Source organism: Erinaceus europaeus, chromosome 9, assembly GCF_950295315.1.
Source record: "Erinaceus europaeus chromosome 9, mEriEur2.1, whole genome shotgun sequence".
Classification (NCBI taxonomy): domain Eukaryota; kingdom Metazoa; phylum Chordata; class Mammalia; order Eulipotyphla; family Erinaceidae; genus Erinaceus; species Erinaceus europaeus.
Genome location: NC_080170.1, coordinates 63,465,323 through 63,476,836, shown reverse-complemented (window position 1 = coordinate 63,476,836; position 11,514 = coordinate 63,465,323).

The following is an 11,514-nucleotide window of genomic DNA, read 5'->3' as shown; positions in this document are numbered from 1 at the left end:
CTGCTAGCAGGCTCCCCGCGGAGCTCCTTTCTTTACCAAGATTCCTAGCCCACTGGGGTGCCATTAAACCCTGCTTCCAAATTTCTAGGCTATTTCTGTTGTTCCTCTGAGTAAGGGACTTCAGACCCATTCAAGTGACAATTAGCTAATCAAGCAAGCCTCACCCAGCCTGGGAAATACTGCTTGAAAGTTGTTGTTTTTTCTTTTTTTCATGTTTTGTATTATGTTTTCTTTCTCAATCAGTTGTCTAGACTAAATGTACAAAGGCTAACAGGGAGCTGTCCAAGCTGTAGACCCACTGCTTGCGCTTTTTACTCTGTTCTATTTTACAAATACTATTATATATACATGCATATCCTTCCCCCCTCCGGTGACCAAAATTAACTCTTAGTATACTTTCCATTGCTAGACGACAAGAATTATCACCCACTGTGAGAGAAACTTGTCTCACTTTTCATACCTCCTCTATACACTATCACCCTTCTACCACCTCCAAGCAAATTAAAAAAAAAAAATATATATATATATATATATATATATATATATACAACTCTCCTTTCACTGCTTTTTTTTTCTTTTTCCTTCTTTTTTCTTTTCTCTATTTTTTCCCCTGTCTTCCTTTCTCCCTTCCTCCTCCCTCTGCCTTCTGAATTCACTGATACTTATTTGTGAACTATTTCATGGAAGAAGTCTGACGCAGAGCGGACTCTGTTTGTGTATGTCTCTGCTCTACTTCCCCTTCCCCTCTTGCTACCCCTAGAATCTACAGTGGACAGTAGATTTGCATAATTGTCTATTCCTGCTATCCCTTTTTTCCTTTCTCTTTCTTTTTCATTTAGATTTGGTTGCTATTTTTTCTTGAACTGGAGAACTTGTGGGACTAACTGGTATTGGTTAAACTACTTCAGTCATTGCTTTAGTTACTATTGTAATTTCTGAGGGTGGTGATTGCATTTGTCATAAAGGTATTTAGTATAGTGTGGCTTGTACATAAAACAAAGCAACTGAGGAACAACAGAACATAAAAATAAAAAACACGGGAGTCGGGCTGTAGCGCAACGGGTTAAGCGCAGGTGGCGCAAAGCACAAGGACCGGTAGAAGGATCCCGGTTCAAACCCCGGCTCCCCACCTGCAGGGGAGTCGCTTCACAGGCGGTGAAGCAGGTCTGCAGGTGTCTATCTTTCTCTCCTCCTCTCTGTCTTCCCCTCCTCTCTCCATTTCTCTCTGTCCTATCCAACAACGACAACAACAATAATAACTACAACAATAAAACAACAAGGGCAGCAAAAGGGAATAAATAAATAAAATAAATATTAAAAAATAAATAAATAAAAATTAAAAAAAATAAAAATAAAAAACACATTAAAAATGGGTAGATCAAGAGCAAATAAAACTGCTAATACAATGAATGAAGACAAGAGCCTAGAAGAAACAACAAATCAGCCAGAAATAACCATAGATAAGCATGCAAGCAATAATAAATTTATTAATCACAGAAATGAAAACAACTTTGGAGGAAAGGAATAGCAGTATTACGGAAACAACAGACAAGACCCTCAAGGAAAATACTAACTACCTTGAGGCAATTAGAGAACTGAAAGCTGAAATAGCTGTAATGAAGAAAGCAGCTAAGGAAGGGGAAAGCAGACTAGCAGAAGTAGAAAACAGAATTAGCCAGACAGAGGATGAGCTAGAGAAAATGAAGAAAGAGGTAAAAGAGCTCAAAAAGAGATTGAGATACACAGAGAACAACAACAGAGACATATGGGATGATATCAAAAGAAGTAACATTCGTATAATTGGCCTGCCAGAAAGAAAGAGAGGAAGGGGAAGCAAGCATTCTAGAGGAAATTATAGAAGAAAACTTCCCAGACCTGAACAACAAAGGACATTAAGATCCAAGAGGCACAGAGAGTCCCAAACAGAATCAACCCAGACCTGAAGACACCAAGACACATCATAGTCACAATGAAAAGAAGTAAGGATAAAGAAAGGATCCAAAAGGCTTCAAGAGAAAAACAAAAAATCACATACAGGGGAAAACCTATAAGACTTCTCTACCCAAACTCTAAAGGCCAGAAGAGAATGGCAAGATATCTATCGAGCCCTGAATGAAAAAGGGTTTCAACCAAGGATAATATATCCCACTAGACTTTCATTCAAACTAGATGGAGTCATCAAAGCCTTCTCAGACAAACAACAGTTAAAGGAAGCAACTATCACCAAACCGGACCTGAAAAAGGTTCTAAAAGACCTCTTATAAACAAGAATATCACTATAATACTTGCAACATATCAAACAAAAACTTGTTGAACAATAGCACTACAACACATTAAATCGATAATACCAGTAAATGTCAATGGCTTAAACTAACCCATCAAAAGGCACAGAGTGGGAGGATGGATCAGAAAACATAACCCAACCATATGCTGCTTACAAGAATCCCACTTGACCCAACAAGATAAACACAGACTTAAAGAGAAAGGATGGAAAACTATCCTATAGGCTAATGGACCACAAAAAAAGGCAGGAAGAGCTATTCTCATCACTGACACAATAGATTTTAAATTAAATAAAGTAATAAAAGATAGGCAAGATCATTACATAATGATTAAAGGATCAATCAGCCAAGAAGATATAACAATTATTAACATCTGTGCACCCAATGAGGGACCACCTAAATACATCAAACACCTTCTCAAAGAACTTCAAAAATACATCAATAGTAAAACAATAATAGTGGGAGACTTTAACACCACACTCTCACACTTAGACAGATCAACAAAACACAGAATCAAAAAAGAAACAAGAGAATTCAATGAAGAGATGGACAGACTAGACCTCTTGGACATTTTCAGAGCTCTTCACCCCAAAAAATTGGAATAAACATTCTTTTCAAATCCACATAACACATACTCAAGGATTGAACACGTTAGGCGACAAAGACAGCATCAATAAATTCAAGAGCATTGAAATCATCCCAAGTATCTTCTCAGACCACAGTGGAGTAAAACTAACATTTAACAACAAACAGAAAATTATTAAAAGACACAGAATCTGGAAACTAAACAACATACTGCTTAAGAACCACTGGGTCAGAGAGACACTCAAGCAGGAAATACAAATGTTCCTGGAAACAAATGAAAATGAAGACACAAGCTATCAAAATATTTGGAACACAGCTAAAGCAGTACTGAGAGAGAAACTCATAGCCATACAATCACATATTAAACAACAATCAAAAACCCAAATAAACAACCTTACTGCACACCTCAAGGACTTAGACGAAGAGGAACAAAGGAACCCTAAAGCAACCAGAAGGACAGAAATCACTAAAATTAGAGCAGAAATAAACAACATTGAAAATAAGAGAACCATACAGAAGATTAATGAAGCCAAATATTGGTTCTTTGAAAAATTAAACAAGATTGACAAACCCCTAGCCAGATTCACTAAACAAAAAAGGGAGAAGGCTCAAATTCATAGAATTGTAAACGATAGAGGAGATATCACAACTGACACCACAGAAATTCAAAAAATCATGCGAGACTTCTATGAAGAACTATACACCACAAAGCTAGAGAATCTGCAGGAAATGGAAGAAATCCTAGAAGCATATACCCTTCCAAAACTGACCCAAGAAGAACTACAAAACCTAAATGCACCAATCACAGACAAAGAAATTGAAACTGTTATTAAGAATCTCCCCAACAACAAAAGTCCTGGACCAGATGGCTTCACAAATGAATTCTATAAAACCTTCTGGAAACAGTTAATACCCATACTCCTAAAGCTTTTCCGTAAGATCAGAGAAACAGGGACACTCCCTTCCACTTTCTATGAAGCCAACATCACTCTGATACCAGAAGCAGATAGGGACACAACAAAAAGGGAAAACTACAGACCAATATCTCTGATGAACATAGATGCCAAATTTTAAACAAGATCTTGGACAACCAGATACAGAGACAAATCAAAAAAATTGTTCATCACGACCAAATGGGATTCATCCCAGGAAAGCAAGGCTGGTTAAACATCCATAAGTCAATCAATGTCATTCACCACATCAATAAAAGCAAAGACAAAAACCACATGATTATCTCAATAGATGCAGAGAAAGCCTCTGACAAGATCCAACACCCATTCATGCTCAAAACTCTACAAAAAATGGGAATAGATGGGAAATTCCTAAAGATAATGGAACCCATATATAGCAAACCTACAGCCAACATCATACTCAATGGACAGAAGTTGAAAGCATTTCCCCTCAGATCAGGGACTAGACAGGACTGCCCATTATCACCATTACTCTTGAGCATAGTATTGGAAGTTCTTGCCATAGCAATCAGGCAAGAGAAAGAAATCAAAGGAATACAGATTGGAAGGGAAGAAATCAAGCTCTCACTCTTTGCAGATGATATGATAGTATACATAGAAAAACCTAAAGAATCCAGTAGAAAACTACTGGAAGTTATTAGCCAATACAGCAAGGTGTCAGGCTACAAAATCAATGTACAAAAATCAGTGGCATTTTTCTATGCAAACACTAAAAATGAAGAAGACATACAGAAATCACTCCCATTCACTGTTGCAACAAAATCAATAAAATACCTAGGAGTAAAGCTGACTAAAGAATTGAAAGACTTGTATACTGAAAACTATAAGTCACTATTCAAGGAAATAGAAACTGATACCAAGAAACGGAAAGACATCCCATGCTCATGGATCAGAAGAATAAATATCATCAAAATGAATATTCTCCCCAGAGCCATATACAAATTTAATGCAATACCGATCAAAGTTCCACCAAGCTTCTTTAAGAAAATAGAACAAAAAATACATTCATTTATCTGGAACCAGAAAACACCTAGAATTGCCAAAACCATCTTGAGGAAAAGAAACAGAAACAGGCATCAAACTCCCAGATCTCAAACTATATTATAATGCCATCATCATATAACATGCAGAAGAATGAAACTGAACCACTTTATCTCACCAGAAACAAAAATCAACTCCAAGTGGATCAAAGACCTGTACGTCAGTCCGGAAACTATCAAGTACTTAGAGGAAAACATTGGTGAAACACTTTCCCACCTAAACCTCAAGGACATCTTTGATGAAACAAACCCAACTGCAAGGAAGACTAAAGCAGAAACAAACCAATGGGACTACATCAAATTGAAAAGCTTCTGCACAGCCAAAGAAACTATCAGACAAACAAAGAGACCCCTCACAGAATGGGAGAAGATCTTCACATGCCAAACATCAGACAAGAGATTAATCACCAAAATATACAGAGAACTCAGCAAACTTAGCACCAAAAAAGTAAATGACCCCATCCAAAAATGGGCAGAGGACATGAACAAGACATTCACTTCAGAGGAGATCCAAAAGGCTAACAAACATATGAAAAACTGTTCTAGGTCGCTGATTGTCAGAGAAATGCAAATAAACACAACATTGAGATACCACCTCACTCCTGTGAGAATGGCATACATCAAAAAGGACAGCAGCAACAAATGTTGGAGAGGCTGTGGGGACAGAGGAACCCTTCTACACTGCTGGTGGGAATGTAAATTGGTCCAGCCTCTCTGGACAGCAGACTGGAGAACTCTCACAAGGCTAGACATAGACCTTCCATATGACCCAGTAATTCCTCTCCTGGGGATATACCCCAAGGATTCCATAATACCCAACAAAAAAGACATGTGCATACCTATGTTCATAGCAGCACAATTCATAATAGCTAAAACCTGGAAGGAACACAGGTGCTCAACAGCAGATGAGTGGCTGAGAAAGCTGTGGTACATATACACAATGGAATACTATGCAGCTATTAAGAACAATGAGCCCACCTTATCTGACCCACCTTGGACAGAGCTAGAAGGAATTATGTTAAGTCAGCTAAGTCAGAAAGATAAAGATGAGTATGAGCTGTCCCAACTCATCAATAGAAGTTGAGAAAGAAGAACAGAAAGGGAAACTAAAAACAGGATCTGATTAAATCAAGAGCAAGACACCAATGTAAAAACACTGTGGTGAAGGGGAGGGTGGCCATTGGGCTTCCTGGCATGGCGGGAGGGTGGGGAAGGCGGGGTTGGATGGTGGGGATGGGACACAATATTTTGGTGGTGGGAGTAGTGTTTATGTATAATCCTATTAAAGTGTAAACATTATATAAACCACTATTTAATTAATATGAGAGGAAAAAAATGATGATATGTCTAGAACTTCTTAAAACACAGACTGAGTCTTTTTAATAAATAGGCTGTCTTTGATATGTTCTCTCCCAAAAGCCTAGACCAGGTAGAACAGAAGCAACCGGTGGCACAGCTATATACAAGATGCTGGATATTATACAGCAAACCCTATCAAAGGGACTTTCCAAAGTTAACCCTATCACCAAATAATGTGAGGATAAAAATAACTATCCATTGTCTTCTTGAACCCTAAGACAACAGGAACCTCACATTTCCACTATAGAGCCTATATTTCCCCCAGTCCTGGAATCTTAGGGTGGGGCCCACTTTTCTGCATGCTGCTCTCAATTCAAATCAAATAATATTGCATCCACAGATCGCAACCTAATCAACACAACGAGTGCCACCCCAGCATGCTTCACTTCAGACTGTGACCAGAGACTTCAGGTATGGAATGACAACCCTTCAGCTTCATCACTCAGGTGAGACCTTTCCTTTCATAGTATTCTCTAATTCCATTCCAGGTGTTCCACTCCCCAATAAAGTCCCCAAACCTAGATATAGTCCAGGTCCCCTGAGATAGAGCATAGGTTCACACGTACCCATAAACTAGAGGAAAAATATATACCTGAAAGCAGAAGTACACAAGAGCATGCAGGGAATATCCCCAACACTTCATCTGCACTATTCCAGTCTTTAGGTCCATGATTGTTCAACAATTTGTTTGGCTTTGTATGTTAACTCTCTTTTCAGCCACCAGTTCCGGATGCCAGCAAGATGCTGACCAGACTTCCCTGAACAGATGACCCCATCAATGTGTACTGGAGCTCCACTTCCTCAGAGCCCCACCCTACTAGGGAAAGAGAGAGGCAGACTGGGAGTATGGATCAGTCAACGCCCATGTTCAGCGGGGAAGCAATTACAGAAGCCAGACTTTCCACCCTCTGCAACCCACTATGACCCTGGATCCATACTCCCAGAGAGATAGAGAATGGGAAGGCTATTTGGGGAGGGGATGGAATGTGGAGATCGGGTTACGGGAATTGTGCAGAATTGTACCCCTCTTATTCTATGGTTTTGTTAATGTCTCCTTTCTTAAATAAATTTTAAAAAAGTATAAAGTAAGATGAAAGAGAGTGAGAAAGGAAGAGATAAAGGAATTATAGGAGGAAAAGGGTTGGGGAGACAACATAATAGTAATGCAAAAGACTTTGATGCCTGAGACTCTGAGGTCCCATGTTCAATCCCCAGCATCACCATAAGCCAGAGCTGACTGAGCTCCACACAACTTCTTCCTTCTTTCCTTCATTTCCTTACTTTGTCCTTTCTTTCTTTCCTTCTCTTTCTTTCTTTCTTTCTTCCTCCCTCCTTCCCTCCCTTCTTTCCTTCCCTTTCTTCTTACATTTCTATTTTGTGATAGGACAGAGAAAAGAGGGGGAAGGGAGAGGAGGTAGAGAGGAAGAAAGAGAGGCACCTGCAGACATGTTTTACTGCTCACGAAGCTTCCCCCCTGCAGGTGGGCAGTGGGGGCTTGAACCTGGCCCTTGCACATAGTAATTGTGCACTCAACCGGTCACCACCACACCAGATTTTATCATGCTCCTGGACTGGGTTCACTTCCTGAACCCAAAGGTAGGAGGAACAGCCATAATGCAGATCAATGAAGCACAGACTTCTAAAGTATCTCAATTTATTTGTTTCTTTCTTGGTGTTTTGTTTTGTTTGCCAGTAGGGTTATCACTGGGGCTCAGTAATTGCACAACACTACCATTCCACCAGCATTTTCTTCTTTCCTCTAGATAGAGGGTGAGAGATACAGAGGAAAAGAGAGACAAAGAGAGGAGAGCCACTGCTCCACTGCTCCACCACTCTCCCCTGCAGGCACTCCTATGTGGTGACCTGGGGCTCAAACCCTGATCCTTTTACACAGAGATGGGGTGAGTCGACCTGCTACCTCCAAGTATCACAATTTCTCAACTTATGTAGCCCAAAGGTGGTATACCTAGTTGTGTGCACACATTACTATGAGCAGAGACCCAGGTTCTAATGCCCAGCACCCACCTGCAGGGGGAAGCTTCATGAGTGGTAAAGAAATGCTGCAAGTACTCTGCCTCCCCCTTCCCTTTCAAATAAAAGAAATTAAATTAATTTTTTATCTAAAGTTAATAGATCTGAAAGAAAAATGTTTATTTTGCATTCTCATTTGAGTCCAATGAGGGATACAATCCTTGAGGTACACAGGTCCCACCAGGTATTCTAGGTCAGAAGCTGGTCAAGAAGAGAGGAGGGGCCAGGAAGATGATACAAGGTAGCACATAGGACTTCCATGTTAGAGATCCCAGGTTCAATTCCCAGAACCTACCAATAGCCATAGCTGGGGAAAAAAGTGGGGTAGAAGGGAGATGAGGAGAAGTAGGGGCACAAGCTCAAGCCAGAGGGACTCACATTGGGCTGACATCATACCAATGGGAATGTAATCAAAGGGAACACAGTCCCATATGCACCCAGATGAAAGAGAAAATGGATTGGCAAGTACCTGGCTGCCATTACACAGCAGGACATTAATTCTGGTGTGTATCCAGTTTCCCATTTGGTTTTTCCTATTATTAGCACAATGGATGAGTTGAGCAATATTTAAATTCAAAAAAGAGACAGAGAAATCATCCCTAGACTGGCACATCTTTGGCTGATTTGCCGTCACTTGTTATTTCCTGACCATGGCAGACGTAGCTAACTAATCTTGACATTCTTCCTTATGACTTCTGAGCCTACCAACCCTTCTCAGTTCACTCAAGAGCAATGACTCAGAGGGAGGTGGGGGGGCGGGGGGAGGAAGGAGTCACGTGGTAGAGCATCTGGTAGAAAGGACATATTACTATGTGCAAAGGCCAAGATTCAAGCCCCTGGTCCCCACTTATTGGTTGCAGGAACAGTAGATTTGTCATTTGAACACTGAGTTCCAGCAATAACCCTGGTGGCAATAAAATAAATAAATAAATAAATAAATCCAGGGTCAGGCAGTAGTGCACCAGGTTAAGCACACATCGTGCAAAACACAAGGACCGGCTCAAGGATCCCAGTTTGAGCCTCCGTCTTCCCACCTGCAAAGGAATCACTTCACAAGCAGTGAAACAAGTCTGTAGGTGTCTGTCTCTCTCCCTTTCTGTCTTCCCCTCCTTCATTTTCTCTGTGTCCTAGCCAACAGTAACAACAACAATAACAAGCAACAACAACTAAAATAATAGGAAAAAGACGGCTGTCAGGAGCAGGGGATTCGTGGTGCAGGCACTGAGCCCCAGCAATAACCCTGGAGGCAAAATAAAATAAAATAAAGTAAATAAAAATTTTAAAAGCATTGGCTCAGATTTAGAGTACAAAGCAAAGCAAAACCCATTTTCGTCTCTGACTTGCTCTACTCCTTATGTTTTATAGGTAAGGTGAGTAAAACTTTGAGAAGTAGAATAGTTTTAATCACTCTTTGTCAAAGTTATGTTTTATCTCTACTATATCCTAGACATTAAGGTCAGCTCAAACGTATTCCATTAGACAATATACAGCGCTGCCTTCAGGAACCTTGAGGAGAGTGGAAAGTCAGATGAGCAGATGGGTAATTACAACATGGTGTGACTGGTGCTAAGAAAGGTAAAAGAGGGTCAAGAGAGGGACATGGCAGTGACAGTGAACTTACTGTGGATGAGGGTTATGCAAATCTTGCTAGAGGAAGAGTCAGTCATCAATGCTGGTCACAAAAAATGAACAGACTTGAGCCAAGCAAATAATGAAGAGAGACGATAGGAGATTTTAGGAAGAGAAACTAGTCTGTGCAAAGACCAAAAGGTGAAAATATAAGAAACTGAACCTGATGGGAGCAAAGAGACAGAATTAGTGATGCTGATTAGCTGCATCTGTGTAACAAGCCATCTCCAAACTCAGCCATTTGAAATATTAACAACATTGTTCTTACTTATGAACCTGGCTCAGCTGAGTAGTTGTTTTCATCTTGGCCAGGTTCATTCATGTCTCCCTGGTCTGCAGAGACTCGGGCAGGTAGCTCCCTCCTACATGTCTGGCTTTAGCTAGTAGTAGTCTGGGTGAGGGTGGTCCTGGCTATGACAGGTAGGCTTACATCCAAAAGTCTCTCATCCTCAGCAGGCTGGCCAGGCCTTGTCCACATGGTGGCGGCAGGCTTCCAGGACAAAGAGCAGAAGTGCACCCGGCCTCTGAGGCCAAGTCTCCATATGGACTCAGCATCATTTCCAGCATGGTAAATAAGACAAAACAAGTCACAAGGACAGCTCAGAGTCAAGGGATGATGGGCTAGATCTTACCTCCCAAATGGAAGAAGCTTCACAATCTTTTTTTAAATATTTTATTTATTTTATTGTCATGAGAGAGAGATACAGAAAGTCACACAGAAAAAGATCAGAGTACCGCTTAGCTCTGGTTTATGATGATGCTGGGGACTGAACCTGGGACCTCAGAGCCTCACACAAGTAAGTTTTTTGAATAACCATTATGCTATCTCCCCAACTCAAAGCTTCACAATCTTTTGCAAAGGAAAAATATTGGGGGTGGGGGAGAATTTAAATTGTTTTGTTTGGAATGTATCACAGAAGGAAAGAGAGCAGTGACAAGAAGTAAATATCTACAGACAAAGAGATCCCAAATACAAAAAGCCTTGTTTTCCAAACTCAAGTGTATGAAGATGCCATGAAGAGCTATGGAAGGGTGGTACATTTCCTCTAGAAAGAGAGTGCTTTAAGAAGACGACGACATGGAGGCACCTGCTGGTGTGAGCTCTGACAAAAACTGCTGGAAAGGGTGACTTCGTGTCCTATCCATTGTGAAAGGAACTTGTTTCACCCTACCTACCCTACCCTACTCCCCTTCTCCCTCCTCCTAGCTAATTAAATTAAAAAAAAATCTTTCCTCTCACTGCTCTTTTTTTTTCTTCTTTTTTTTTCTGGTCTTCCTTTCATCCTTTCTCCTTCTTCTGCTTTCTGAATTCACTGATACTTGTTTGTAAATTATTTTAGGGAAGAAATCTGACTCATAGTGGACTCTCGTTGTGTGTGTCTCTTCTCTATTTCCCTTTCTCCTCTTGCTACCCCTAGAATTTACAGTGAACAGTAGATTTGCATAACTTTAAATTCTTGCTATCCCTTTTTTCCTTTCTCTGTCTTTTTCATTTGGATTTTGTAATTTTTCTTGGATTGGAGGCATTTTTTGGCTAACTGGTATTGGATTAACTGCTACAATCCTTGCTTCAGTTACTATTGTAATTTCCGAGGTTGGTGATTGCATTTGTCATAA